At 40.4% G+C, this 13,355-nt stretch overlaps 1 protein-coding gene and 1 pseudogene across 5 annotated transcripts in view; one reads left to right on the top strand and one right to left on the bottom strand.

Moving 5' to 3' along the window:
• The window catches only part of NTN1 (netrin 1), a 362,388-nt gene that overhangs the window by 212,959 nt on the left and 136,074 nt on the right, over positions 1-13,355 (top strand). The gene's annotated exons all lie outside the window — the stretch shown is intronic.
• LOC130297867 (U2 spliceosomal RNA) lies at positions 11,622-11,712 on the bottom strand (annotated as a pseudogene).

The following is a 13,355-nucleotide window of genomic DNA, read 5'->3' as shown; positions in this document are numbered from 1 at the left end:
GAGACAAAATCTGAAAACTAAGTGATCCCACCATGAAAATATCAAGTATAAATGTGAAAAAGAAATACAAATGTATCCTATCCTTCCTTTTTCTTATTTTGTTTTTCGTTATCAATTACAATTTTTTTAGTTATTTAATCTTATCTCTTGCTCATGTCAATATTTTATTGTTGACAATGATATAAAAATAAGTTTTCTTATTGTGCTTTACTACAAAAATGGCAACCTCTAACAAACTAGGTACAACTTTGTGTGTGTGTGTATATATATATATATATATATATATATATATATATTATATTACAGTTTAGTAGAAAATTAAAATTAATAACATTTAAATACAAAAATAATTTGTCATATAATTCATATAATACATTAACAATAAAATGTAATGTTCATTAATAACATTTAAACATTAATATAATATGAATACATTTATATAAAAAATCTAATATTCATGTAATATAACACATTAACAAAATATTATTAATACTGTGACTTATTACTGAAAAACTATATAAATAATATTATAAAAAAGAAAAGACAAAACATGTGACTTTCTGCATCTATTCTTCACTGCAACGGGATCCAATTTTTTTCTTATTTAGTTTTGCACAGTTTATTCTAAAGGACCCTAACCAGGAAGAATAATAACAGAAAATATGTTTTACTTTTTTTGTTTGTTTGCAACCAGTCACTTAACTAAATAAATAAATAAAATAGATAAGGAAATCCCCCTTGCCTTACAGATCCTACAGTTATTTCTCAAACTTCTTGCTTACAGTAATTTAGTAACAGCTTTAAGCAAACTTTATTAAAGGCCAAGCCCTAGTAAATTTAGCTTTTTGGCTGCCGCTGAATGTCGAGCCAGGCCAAGAAGCATTTTTTTGGCGTTCTTATTTGGCCACAGTCAGGGGACAGCATCTTTTGTGTTTGTTTAACTTCTTTTCTGTTTCATTCTGTAGATTGTCTTGAAGTACATAAAAAAATATGTACACTGCTCCAGAAATACCTTCCATTCAATTTTTTAAGCCTGTTTAGGAGATAGACCTTTCCCCCCACTCCCACATTGCTCCTACGCCAAAAAGGTTGCCCTTTTTCATCTTGGGCCAAGAAGGAGTTCGGTGTGTCTACACGATGTGAGAATGACTACCCTCCCACGGGAAGGGGGAATAAAAACAGGCGAACCATCCCCATATCAACAGAAAGTGACATTCACACATTCTACACAGCCGCCATTCAGACAACATTGTTGCCCCAAGACAAAGTTGTCTGGTTGCTTTTGTCAAATCAATATTAAAATGGTTAAAGGCCTTTTCAGTCTGGAAATTGGCGCAGAACAAAGGTCAAATCACTTGGTTTTCCATCTAATTCAGGCTGAATATTAAGGGACTGGAGAGGGAGAGAGAGATGTAGGAGAATTCCCCCACACTGGCTGAAAATGGATTAACAGATTGAAGGAACAAAAAAAGAGAAAGGTTACCTTGGATTCAATCAGCACTGAGACGATTGTGAGCCTTTCTATACGACACGTAGTTCGTGTCAGGAAGAAAATAGAAGAAAATAAAACTAAAGAAAATTTAACTCTTTTCATTGTACAAAAATTATGGACCCATGATGTTTTTGTGCAAAGGTTTTTTTAAAGTATACTTGAGTAACAACAAGAAAACATTACAACATATAAAATAGATTAAGTGGAAATTAAGCAATAAATACTCTCTCTTCCACCACCATTAACCAGTACATGTATAAATCAATGTATCCCAACCTGTGGTTCTGTAGCTGTTGTAAAAATAGAAATCCCATTATGCCCTGACAACATAACACACCCTACCCCCTTTTACTAAGTAAACTATAGCATATACTAGTGTGGCTCTCCATCTGTTGTAAAACTACAACTTCCATTACGCCCTTACAACCTAAACCCCCCCAACCAAGTGTACAATAATGTAAACAGCGTGACTCTCAGGCTGTTACAAAACTACAACTCCCATCATGTGCTGACAGCCTAACACCTCCACCTCAATTAACTAGATAATCTATAGCATAGACCAGTGTCTCCCAACCTGTGGCTCTCCAGTTGTTGCTAAACAACAGGTTTCCATCATGTCTCGACAGCTTAACACCCCACCATCCTTAACTAGAGCATGATGGGAGTTGTAGTTTTGCTGCATGTGGGGAACCACAAATTGGTCCGCGTTGCAGACCATGTAGTGTGAATTTTGGTTTAGGGTAGAATGTATTTTTTATTTATTTGTTATTTTTGACCAATTTATAATTAGTTTACTTTTATCTTTTTTTTTTTCTTAAAAAAATTGGACAGTAAAAATATAATAAAAAATACACACAATCAATGCCAAAATTGTGACAAAAAAGCAGCAATTTTGGACTTTTTTTTATTTATTTTTTTACGTTCACGCCGTACGGGATCAATAACGTTATATTTTAATAGTTGGACATTTATGCACGCGGCGATACCAAATATGCTTATTAATTATTTCTTTTTACACTTTTTTGGGGTAAAATGGGAAAAAGGGATTTTGCACTTTTTTTTCTTCTTTTTACACTTTTTATGTCCCCATAGGGGACTATTTATAGCAATTGATTGATTGCTAATACTTTTCAGTGCTATGCATAGGGCGGGCGTGGGCAATCAGATCAGCTAAAACTGTAGCCGCACTGCCGCAGATGCAGTGATCTGTATTGATCATGGCATCTGATCTGGAGATTGCAGATGTTGGCCAATACCGGCAGGTCCCTGGCTGCTATCAGCAGCCGAGACCTGCCGTGAATGACCCAGGCATCGCTCCGATGCTCGGGGTCATGTACACCAGGACGTACGCTGCACCAGGACGTACATTTAAGTCTTTGATATGTGTCTCTTTAAATGGTAATAACTTTAGAATGCTTTTTCTGAGCAGAGCGATTCTGAGAGTTTTTTCGTGACATATTTTACTTTATATAAGTGTCATTTTTGTTGACACATGCAGCAGTGGCATTTTTTGTATTATTTTTTTATGGTGTTCGCTGTGTGGTAAAAGTGGTGTTATTTATTCTGTGGGTCGGTGCGATTATGGGGCTACCCATTTTCTATAGCTTTTTATGTTCTTTTTCCTTTTCTGAGCAAAATTATTTTTCCCCTTTTTTGTGTTATATTCTGACAGCCGTAACTTTTTTATTTTGCGCCCAACGCCATTGAGTGAGGGCTTATTTTTTGCGGTACAAGCTGTACTTTTTATTGGTATAATTTTTGCGATACATGCTACCTTTTTGATCTTTTTATTCCGCTATTTGCACCAAAATTGGCAAATTTTTTTTCTTCTTTTTTTTTACGGCATTCATGGTGCGGGATAATTTACATTATAGCCTTATAGTACACATCATTACGGGTGTGGAAATACCTAGTATATATAACATTTGTGTTTTTTTTAATGATAATACAGAGCTTTTATTGGAAAGGGGCTTTTTTTTTTCTCTTTATACTTTTATTGAAAAACCTTATTACTTTTTTTTTTTTTTCACTTTTTACAGGCTATACTATGCTGCATTACATTTGTACTGCAGCACAATATGACTTGATGAGCTGCACAAACTACAGCCTGTGTGATCCAGCCTAGCTGGATCTCACAGGCTTCTGTAGCAGACCTCCTGCTGCCATAGCAACCAATGGGGACCCACAATCATACCGCGGCGGCACCGTTGGTGAACAGGGGGAGCGCCCTCCCCCTGTCAACACTATAGATGCCGTGATCAAGATTGATCACAGCATCTGTGGGGTTAATGCTGCCAGGACCGGCGTGATCAAGGCCCCGGCAAGCTGCGGCGGGACCCTGGTTGTAATTGACAGCCGGGTCCTGCCGCCGATCTCCGCCCTGGGAAAGGCTAAGCATGCTTGTGTTATTTATGGAGAGAGATGGAAGTAATTCACCACACTTTGATTGGAGTTTATCTCCCTGAGAACAAAGGGATTGGACATGCTAAAATCCATCTTGCCAATCCTTTTCTCACCTGACATGTGCCGGGAGGCCTCCACGCACATGAAGGCATACCTCCCAACCTCCCAAATTTTACCAAGAGCAAAGAGGGACAAGCCACGTACCCTTGTCCCCCCCCCCCCCCCTCAAACCACACCTAATCATGCCCTCATCATGATGGAGATTTATCAAAAGCTGTGCAAAGGAAAAGTTGTCCAGTTGCCCATAGCAACCAATCACATCGATTCTTTCATTTTGCACAGGCCTTGTTAAAAATGAAAGAAGCAATCTGGTTGCCATGGGCAACTGGACAACTTTTCCTCTGGACAGGTTTGATAGATCTCCCCCCATGTCTGCACATGCAGAATGGGAATACCTCCTTTACAGCAATAATGTCAGTCTGTCATCTAAGTTGATACACAGGTGACAGACTGACAACAACCACCATCATTACCACTACAGACCATATAAGTGACTACATACAGTTATATCAGGTGACGTTCACTTTTCTTTTTTCTTCTCCATCCAGCCCAGACTGTCATGATTTCTTCCAGCCACAAATCGTCTCCATAGAACCTGCCAGACAAACATTTTCGGCTCTGCACTTTTCTAGCACCTATACTGCCCCAAACAGTAATATTGCCTCCCTTGGTGGAGGAAGAGCCGGTAGGTCCCCCCACAATAGGTGGTTAGTTCGCTACTGTAGGTAGACAGGTTCCTCATTGTAGTTTCCCCCAATCACATAGGTGTCCCAAGTTGGTAGGGCCCAACCAGAGAGATTTTCCCCTGTAGGTAAATCCCCCAGATAGCCGTCCCCTGTATGAAAACCCCCATATAAGCTATGTAGGTAGTAGGTAGCCCACCTATTAGCTTTGTAGTTAGTCCCCACATTAAGTAGGCAGCAGCACCTCACATTAAGTAGGCAGCAGTCCTCCACATTAGCTAGGAAACGGTTCCCGCAAATTAGGTAGGCAGCAGGTAAGAAGATGTCCCCCACATTAGGAAGGAAGCAGATGTTCCCCACATTAGCTAGGCGGCAGTTCCCCCACAATAGCTAGGGAGCAGTCCCCCCCCCAATTAGGTAATCAGCAGTTCCCCGCACATTAGGTAGGCAGCAGTTCCCCCCCAATAGCTAGGCAGCAGTTCTTCCACATTAGCTAGGCAGCAGTGCCCTGGCCTCGCCCCTTCCCCTGGCATACTTATCTGCTGCTGGACTTCTTCCCCAGTTGGCTGCCTATTCTTTCCTCTTGTTCAGCCTCTTGTGTCTGCTTGACTTACTGTAGCCACGGACACAAGTAATTGGCACGGTGAGGAGCCAATGGCTCTTCGCCTGTAAAACTTCCCAACTAGTGGCACATTTAATGTAGACGCCTCATTAGGAGACATTTACAGTTAAATGGGGGACATGTGGGGCTGTTCTGGCACGGCGGAACATCACTCCAAAAGTAGGACTGTCCCGCCAGATCTGGGACAGTTGGGAGGTATTATTAAGGGGTCACTAGTCCCACTGAAATAAGTAGGTTCAGTTAAGTTCACATGTGGTGGATTTGCTGCAGTTTTTCCATCTGAATTGTTTGGCAAGATATGATCAGCACAATACATTGGCAAAAATTGGATCTGATTTTACAAATATGTGGGGAAATTGACCTGCAGTGCACATTTCTTTATGTTTTGGATGTCCCCTATTATGGGGACTATGAAATTGTGAAACAAAAGTATTAAAAATATAAAAAGCCGCTCACTAATAGAAGTTTAAATTATCAACCTTTTCCCATTTCTCAAATGAAATAATGTAAATAAAAATTAACATAACATTTTTTGTATTATTGCGTGCAAAGTTATAAAGTGAAACCGCACAATGTGTGGGGTTAACATGAAAAAATACCGAATTCCAGAATTGCTTATTTTTGATCAGTTCATATACCACAAATAAATTATCAAAAACAAAACAAAACTGATACAGATAAAAACAACAGATCACAAAGCAATGTGAGCCCTCATACAGCCCCATATACGGAAAAATAAAAGAAGTATACTGATATTCTTACAAAAAGTTATAATTTTTTTCAAAAGTAAAATAACAAAACCAATATAAATTGTGTATTGTTGTAATCGTATTAAGCTACAGAATAAAGATAACGTGTCATTTTAACTGTTAAGTGCACTGCGTAGGACTGAAACCCCACAGAATGTACAACATTTCAATTTCACCCCACAAATAATTTTTATTTTAGCCTTGCTAAATTTTGTGGTAAAATGATCTTTCACTACAAAGAACAATTGATATCGCATAAAACAAGCCCTTGTGTATGTTTGTAGGTAAAATTTTTATAGAGTTATGGATTTTAAAGAGAAGGAGGAAAAAGACAAAACACAAAAAGGTAAATTGGCCTAAAGGCCAAAATTACTTAGTTTCATTAAAGGGTTAAAACTTTCCAAGATGGGAAACCCCTTATAACCCCTTAAGTACATAGGACTTCAATGTATGTCATGATGCGCTGGGACTTAACGTACCAGGACATTCACTTATGTCCTTTACATGAAGCAAGCACAGGAGCTGTTGCTATGTCCCGGTTGCTATTTCGCGGTCTGTCATTAACCGCTCTGATGCCATGATCAATACTAATCACGGCATCTGCGTGACATCACACCCTTAATGCATGTCTATGGAAGGGGGCGTGGCAGCCATCATGCCCCCTCCCATAGACTTGCATTAAGAGGGCGGGGCGTGATGCCACTAGGGGGCGGGGGCGTGACGTCACGATCCTCCGGCCTCTGCATCACCAGTCATCAGGCACGGAGCTCGCTATCTCCGTGTACCAGATGATAGGAGTGCTGCAGGAGAGATCGTGTGGGTCCCCAGCGGCAGAACCCCCACGATCAGACATCTTATCCCCTATCCTTTATCCCCCTACCTTTTAAAAATCATAACCCTTTCAATTTTCCACCTAAATATCCATATGATATCTTATTTTTTGCGCCACTGATTCTACTTTGTAATGACATAAGTCATTTTACCCAAAAATCTATGTTGAAACGGAAAAAAAAATCATTGTGAGACAAAATTAAAGAAAAAACACTTCTGTTTCTACACAGTACATTTTTCAGTAAAAATGACACCTTATCTTTATTCTGTAGGTCCATACCATTAAAATGATAACCTGCATATAGGTTTGATTTTGTCATACTTCAGGAAAAAATCATAACTACATGCAGGAAAATGAATACATTTAAAATTGCACTCTTCTGACCCCTATAACTTTATTTTTCCGCATATGGGGTGGTATGAGGGCTAATTTTTTGCACCGTGATCTGAAGTTTTAATTGGTACCATTTTTTCTTTTTGATCGGACTTTTTGATCGCTTTTTATTCCTTTTTTTTATGGTATGAAGTGTGACCAAAAATACGTTATTTTGGACTTCGGAATTTTTTTGCGCGTACGCCATTGACCGTGCGGTTTAATTTATGATTTATTTTTATAGTTCGAACATTTACGCACCTGGCAATATCATTCATGTTTATTTTTATTATGGTTATATATTTTTTATATGGAATTTGGGAAAAGGGGGGTGATTTATACTTTTAATAAGGAAGGGGTTAGTGTGTGTGTTTTTAAACTTTTATTTTTTTACAGTTTTTGTCCTCTTAGGGGACTTTTAGGAGGAATCATTTGATTCCTCATACAGATCAATGGGATTACATACAATCCCATTGATCTGTGTGCCCTGCCAGGCTTTATCATTCTGAGCACCGAAGCCGCCACAACAGGAGAGGTAGCCCTCAGGCTACCTCAGTAGTGGATCGCCCCCCCAACCTCTGCACAGGTCATAGAAGTTACCGAGCATGTTACCGAGCATGTTTACAAACCCATCCAGTATAAGGGCTCGTTCACACGGGCAGATCCACAGCGTATTTTACGCTGCGGATCTGCCGACGATGGACCCCTACAGTGTGTCTCAGATGGGCCTGTTCGGAGCGGCAATCAGCTGCTACAGACAGACACACTGCTGCGATGTGCGAGTCGCAGCGTGCATGTGCGGTGTACTCGCACAAATCGCGACTGCTCCAGCTGCTCCCTGAGCTAGGCCGAGAGCAGTCACAATGTGCGCGAGTATACTTCGCATGCGGGTGGTGACTCACACAGTGTGTCTGCTTGTAGCAGCGGATTGTCGCTCTGAGCAGGCACATCTTAGACACACTGTAGGGGTCCATTGTCGGCGAATCCGCAGAATAAAATACGCTGTGAATCCACTCGTGTGAACGAGCCCTAAGAAATAGGGTCTGGAAATGTTCACTGTGTCTTTGTTAATGGTATTTGCCATAAAGCATATCACTAAATGCAGTTAAAAGCAACTCAGGCAAGATGCCTGCACTCATAATAATCTATTAAAAATGAACGCTAAAAAATTACAGACAAGAAATAGAAGATAAAAAAGAACATGTTTTAGTGTCTGACAAAAAATCTGTAAAAAAAAATTAATAAATCCAGGCAATACATTCAATAATAATGAGTGGGTCAATAAATGGCGATTTAAAAACAGCATAGAGCGCAGTATAATTTCAGCTCACAGGAAAATACAACACAGTTGATTGTTCTGACTGTGTCCCATTCCCCTAATAACACTGCTTCAGCAGCGAAATATGTCGGGACTGCTTCAGCAGCGAAATATGTCGGGGGACGGCAATTAGTTGGAGGTGTTGTTACACCTGTGGCAGTTTAGCTTTGGTAAGGTTGTTTGTAGCTTTAGATGGCAACAATCGTAGATTAATATCCAGATATGTATACAATGTTGTATACACCAGTGAGATTCTGTAAACTGCTTCTTAGGGAGCCTGTCAGGATTTTTTCGTTGCCTGTGGTTCAGGCACCATAAACTTACTGACAGACTCCCTTCAGGTATGTACAGAGTAATTCAATGTATGTGCATTAAAGGGGTTGTCTGTGCATAATAATTTTTTATAGCTGTGTTTTAAAGGGGTACTCTGGTGGAAAACTATTTTTTCCCCCAAATCAACTGGTGCCAGAAACTTAAGCAGATTTGTAAATTACTTCTACATAAAAATTGTAATCCTTCCAGTACTCATCAGCTGCTGTATGCTCTACGGGAAGTTATTTTCGAATTTCTTTTCGGTCTGACCACAGTGCTCTCTGCTGACACCTCTGTCCATGTCAGGAACTGTTCAGAACAGAAGCAAATCCCCATAGCAAACCTCTCCTGCTCTGGACAGTTCCTGACATGGACAGAGGTGTCAACAGAGAGCATTGTGGTCAGAGAGAAAAGAGATCCAAAAATAAAATAACTTCCTGTGGAGCATACAGCAGCTCATAATTATAGGAAGCATTAAGGTTTTTTAAATAGAAGTCATTTTACAAATCTGTTGTACCAGCTGATTTGAAATGTTTTTTTATTCCCCCACAAGAGTACCATTTAAACATTTATGTGTACCTGTCATCAAAATGTTTTTTTTATATGATGTAGATAATACGATTATATGTATATTTGTAATATACATTGGTTAAAAAATATGTATATTTTTGTCCCTGCAGCTATTGCCTGTGTGTCTCTATGAGGAGTCCAAATAATACAGGAAATGAGGGTGGACAAGCAGGGCTCTTTGCACTGAGGACAAACAGGGCTCTGTGCAGTGAGGCTCTGTGACTTGCTACGGGCTCACACATCAGGAGGATTAACAAGCCAGCAGCCTACACAGAGCCCTGCTTGTCCTTCCCTCACTTCCTGTATTTGGACTCCTCATAGAGACACACAGGCAATAGCTGCAGGGATAGAACTTTTTTACCCAAAAATATACACATTTTTTAACCAATGTATATGACAAATATACTTATAATGGTATTATCTACATTATATAAAAAGTTTTTGTTGACGACAGGTACACTTTAAAAATAAGTCATACTCTCCCACCCTGATTCCCTGCTGCCGTTCTGCCATCTCCTGGTCTCTGCTTGTCACTGTTTTTTCCTGTTTCTAAGACAAGTTATCCCAGCAGAAGCTGCTCGCTCAGCCAACCACTAACTGAGACTGTACGCAGCTGTAGCCAGTGGTTGGTGTGCGAGCAGTCCCTCCTAAGATAACTTGTCTCGGAACCAGGAAGACAGTGGAATGGCAATTTCATGGGTAAGTATGACTTAGATATATAAAAATATTTATAAAAATATTTATTTCTCCAGACAACCCCTTTTGTTCTATATCTCAATTGTAGAATTGTGCAGTGATGGACCGGTATGTATATTGAAGAGCTATTCCAGTTACGATCAATAACAACATTACATGTCAGGGGACTGATTTGTACTTTGCAAAATTTGCAGAAATGATCAGCCAGGTATTACGTCCATAGTGAACCTTTCATATCTGCAACTCCTCCATACAGAGCAGACATAAATTTAGGAGGGTTTACTATAGAATTTACTTCCCTCAGCAACAAGCAAACCAAAAATGAAGAATAATATTTATTTGTGTACCTACAAAAAGAAAGGACTCATATAGGTTACAGTATTTGGGTCTTTTATTTCTGAAACATGGTAGTATAATTTTTTTTTCTAATTCATGAAATTGTGTCTGTCTGTAGATGCAAAACTGAATAGACACTTCAACATTCTATTCCTTTTGTTTCATGTGTAATAACCACAAGTGACCAGCAGATGTCACTGCTGTCAGTTCTTTTTTCCATCCTTCCTGCTGTGATATCACCAGAGTGCGAGGAACACATGCCAAGATACTAATCTGTATTTACATGTAAATCCTTTATCACCTTTTCAATACACTTAGCAGCAGTATGTGTATGTAAAGTGACAAAAGACCATAAAGTGATATTTTTTTTTCTTCTAAGAGCCGAGGAACATGCTCTCGAAAAGTGCAAACGTGCAAGAAAAAGTGCTAATGTGTTACACAAAAAAAACATGCACAGAGGATGCGGTCTATCGCAAGCCCTTCTCTGATAGGAGAGAGGCCCCCCAACAAACCTTACCCTTCGCCTCCGGACCAAAAGGTACCTGCGAGGTTCCAGGTTCGATGTCCCTTTTCATTAAAACTACCAAGGGACCCCAAATGCTCCCGGCATCCCCCTTGGCGTTAGCCAAGGTATCTGCCCGCAGAGCCGATAACAGTAGGTACCCTGCCCATGCAGGAGTACCCGGGGTGTTTGCAAGGAGTTGCGGGACCTTATGGCCACACACACCTCCCCTAGACCGCCAGGAGGGACACCCAGAAGGGCACCGCATCCTGACAAATCCTGTGGACACACAACACGCAAAAAAGTCACACAGTGAGACAAAAAGAAATAAATAAGTGAATGTGAATAGATATATTGCCTGGACATCCGGACGGATCTATAAAAATGTCTCTGATCCGGGCCAGAAGGCCTGGAATCAAGAGGTGAGTGCCACAAAGGTGACAAGATCATGGTGCCTGTGCTTCAACTCAGTGAGCCTATACTCCCAGTGAGTTTTGGCACCTCGGGGTCACCACTCCCCGAGGCACTAAAGTACCTCGGCTCTAGACCCTCTCAGCCTCATGGCGAGACCTGGTCAAAACAGGTCACATCGGGGCAGCAGTCGAGCTGATTCCTCAGAACCAGCCCCGGAACGCCCCGATACACCTGCTCCCTACCATGCAGCAACCATCCCTACCAGCTCCACACTGGTATCGCCTGCCACCAGCATGAAACTGATAAGAACAGATACTACACTTGATCTTAGCCAAAAGGCCGAGAAGCGATAAGACCATAAAGTGACATATTCAAGTCATCAAGGGTTTATATGGCAAATTTCTGCAATAGTATTGTACCTAAAGAACTACATCAAGTAGTGGGATGGGGGTGCTGGTTCTTATTGAGGAGATACAGCAGCTTGAAGTCCTACAGGCAATGTTTCATGGGAAAAAGTATGAAATTAGCCCAGCCCCTGAAGGTAAAGAACGGTCTCTCTTTGCTATCTTTTTACTTACTGTTGGCAAAACAGCAATTTTTACCTACCTCCCCATACACATGAACTTATGGCATTGCCAAGGGGAGGGGGGATGGGTTAGCTGCAGCCAGACTACTCTGGCGCCAGCTTATCCCTCCTAGAAAAATACGGTTGGGTGGAAATTATCCAACACGCCCAATCCTTCTCTCCACCAACATCATCTGTCGTCAGAGACTGGGAGGCCCACATTACACTCTAGACAGTCATCCAAAGCTGTCAACTTTAGTATAAGGTGTATGGGCATCTTTAGACAATGTCTGACCTATAAAAGAGCCTTGAGACCTGGATAAAGTGCAGCTGTCACTTGATCTACAGTGGGTAACCCAGCAACGCAGTTTAGTGGGGGTTATGCAAGTCATACCTTTTATTATTGGATTTGGTGTTTTTTTTGTTTGTTTTTTTAAACAGGTTTTTATTGGAATTTTCATATAATAAATACTACATAACGTGAACCAGGACAATCCCCTGGCATAGGTATAAGTATAAGAGAGTACAAGAAACATATAATACGGCGGGAAAAGAAATTGACAGACCTAAAATCAGATTTGGTGGCTTTATTCCAACAAAAAATGTTCTGTACAGTGCTCCTGAGTGTCATGACATGACATGCACAAAAAAAGACCAATCACTAGAGGGAGAAATCGAGCTCTCTGCCTTTAGCTATTTTGAAACCTGTGCAGTGAGCCTATGGGCCTGCCCACACTGCGAAGCTTTTGTCGGTGGAATTCCACTTGCAGCAGAGTTCCATTGTTTTTAATGGGATTCTGCTGCTCTATGAATACTGCAGAATCACTGCAGCCTAATTCTGCCAGCGGATGTCCGCTTAAAGAATGAACTTTTTTATTCTTTGGACAAAATTCTGCTAGACTGCATTGTCATCTATGAGACGGCGCATATCCGCGTAGTCCTACGGTCGTTGTTTGTTAGTTATTGAATAAATATTTTTTATTACTGCATGTCCAGAATCAGTTACTGTTTAATCTCTGTTGACGGAATAGCACCACAAAGCATTCTTCTACTGCACAACTCCTTAAATCCCCACAATTTCTGAACTTAAACATTTTAAGGTAGAAATTCCTTAATATTTCTGCACTTCTCTATTCTACATCTCTTCTGTTTTAATAGCAGCAAACTAACATGAGCCATTAATGAAGAACAGCTAATGACCTATCTGGAGGCATTGCATCCGCATGAAGCATAGACTCTATCGCACCCTCTGTTCCTTCTCAGGCATCGGAGCCAAAGCCGGTTTTCTTTTGTGGCCTCCCTTATTACAAGAAGGACTAATTAGGAAAAGAAAGTGTAAAATACAGATTAGAAGCCCCCCAATGAGGCATTTGTTTCAGTAACAGGCCTGGATGTAAATGGGAGGTGGGCCTGGCAGAGCACTCTCTGG

The sequence above is a fragment of the Hyla sarda genome, chromosome 13 (genome assembly GCF_029499605.1).
Source record: "Hyla sarda isolate aHylSar1 chromosome 13, aHylSar1.hap1, whole genome shotgun sequence".
NCBI classification, from domain to species: Eukaryota; Metazoa; Chordata; class Amphibia; order Anura; family Hylidae; genus Hyla; species Hyla sarda.
The sequence above is the reverse complement of the archived record's forward strand: the minus strand, read 5'-3'. Positions and strand labels throughout refer to the sequence as shown.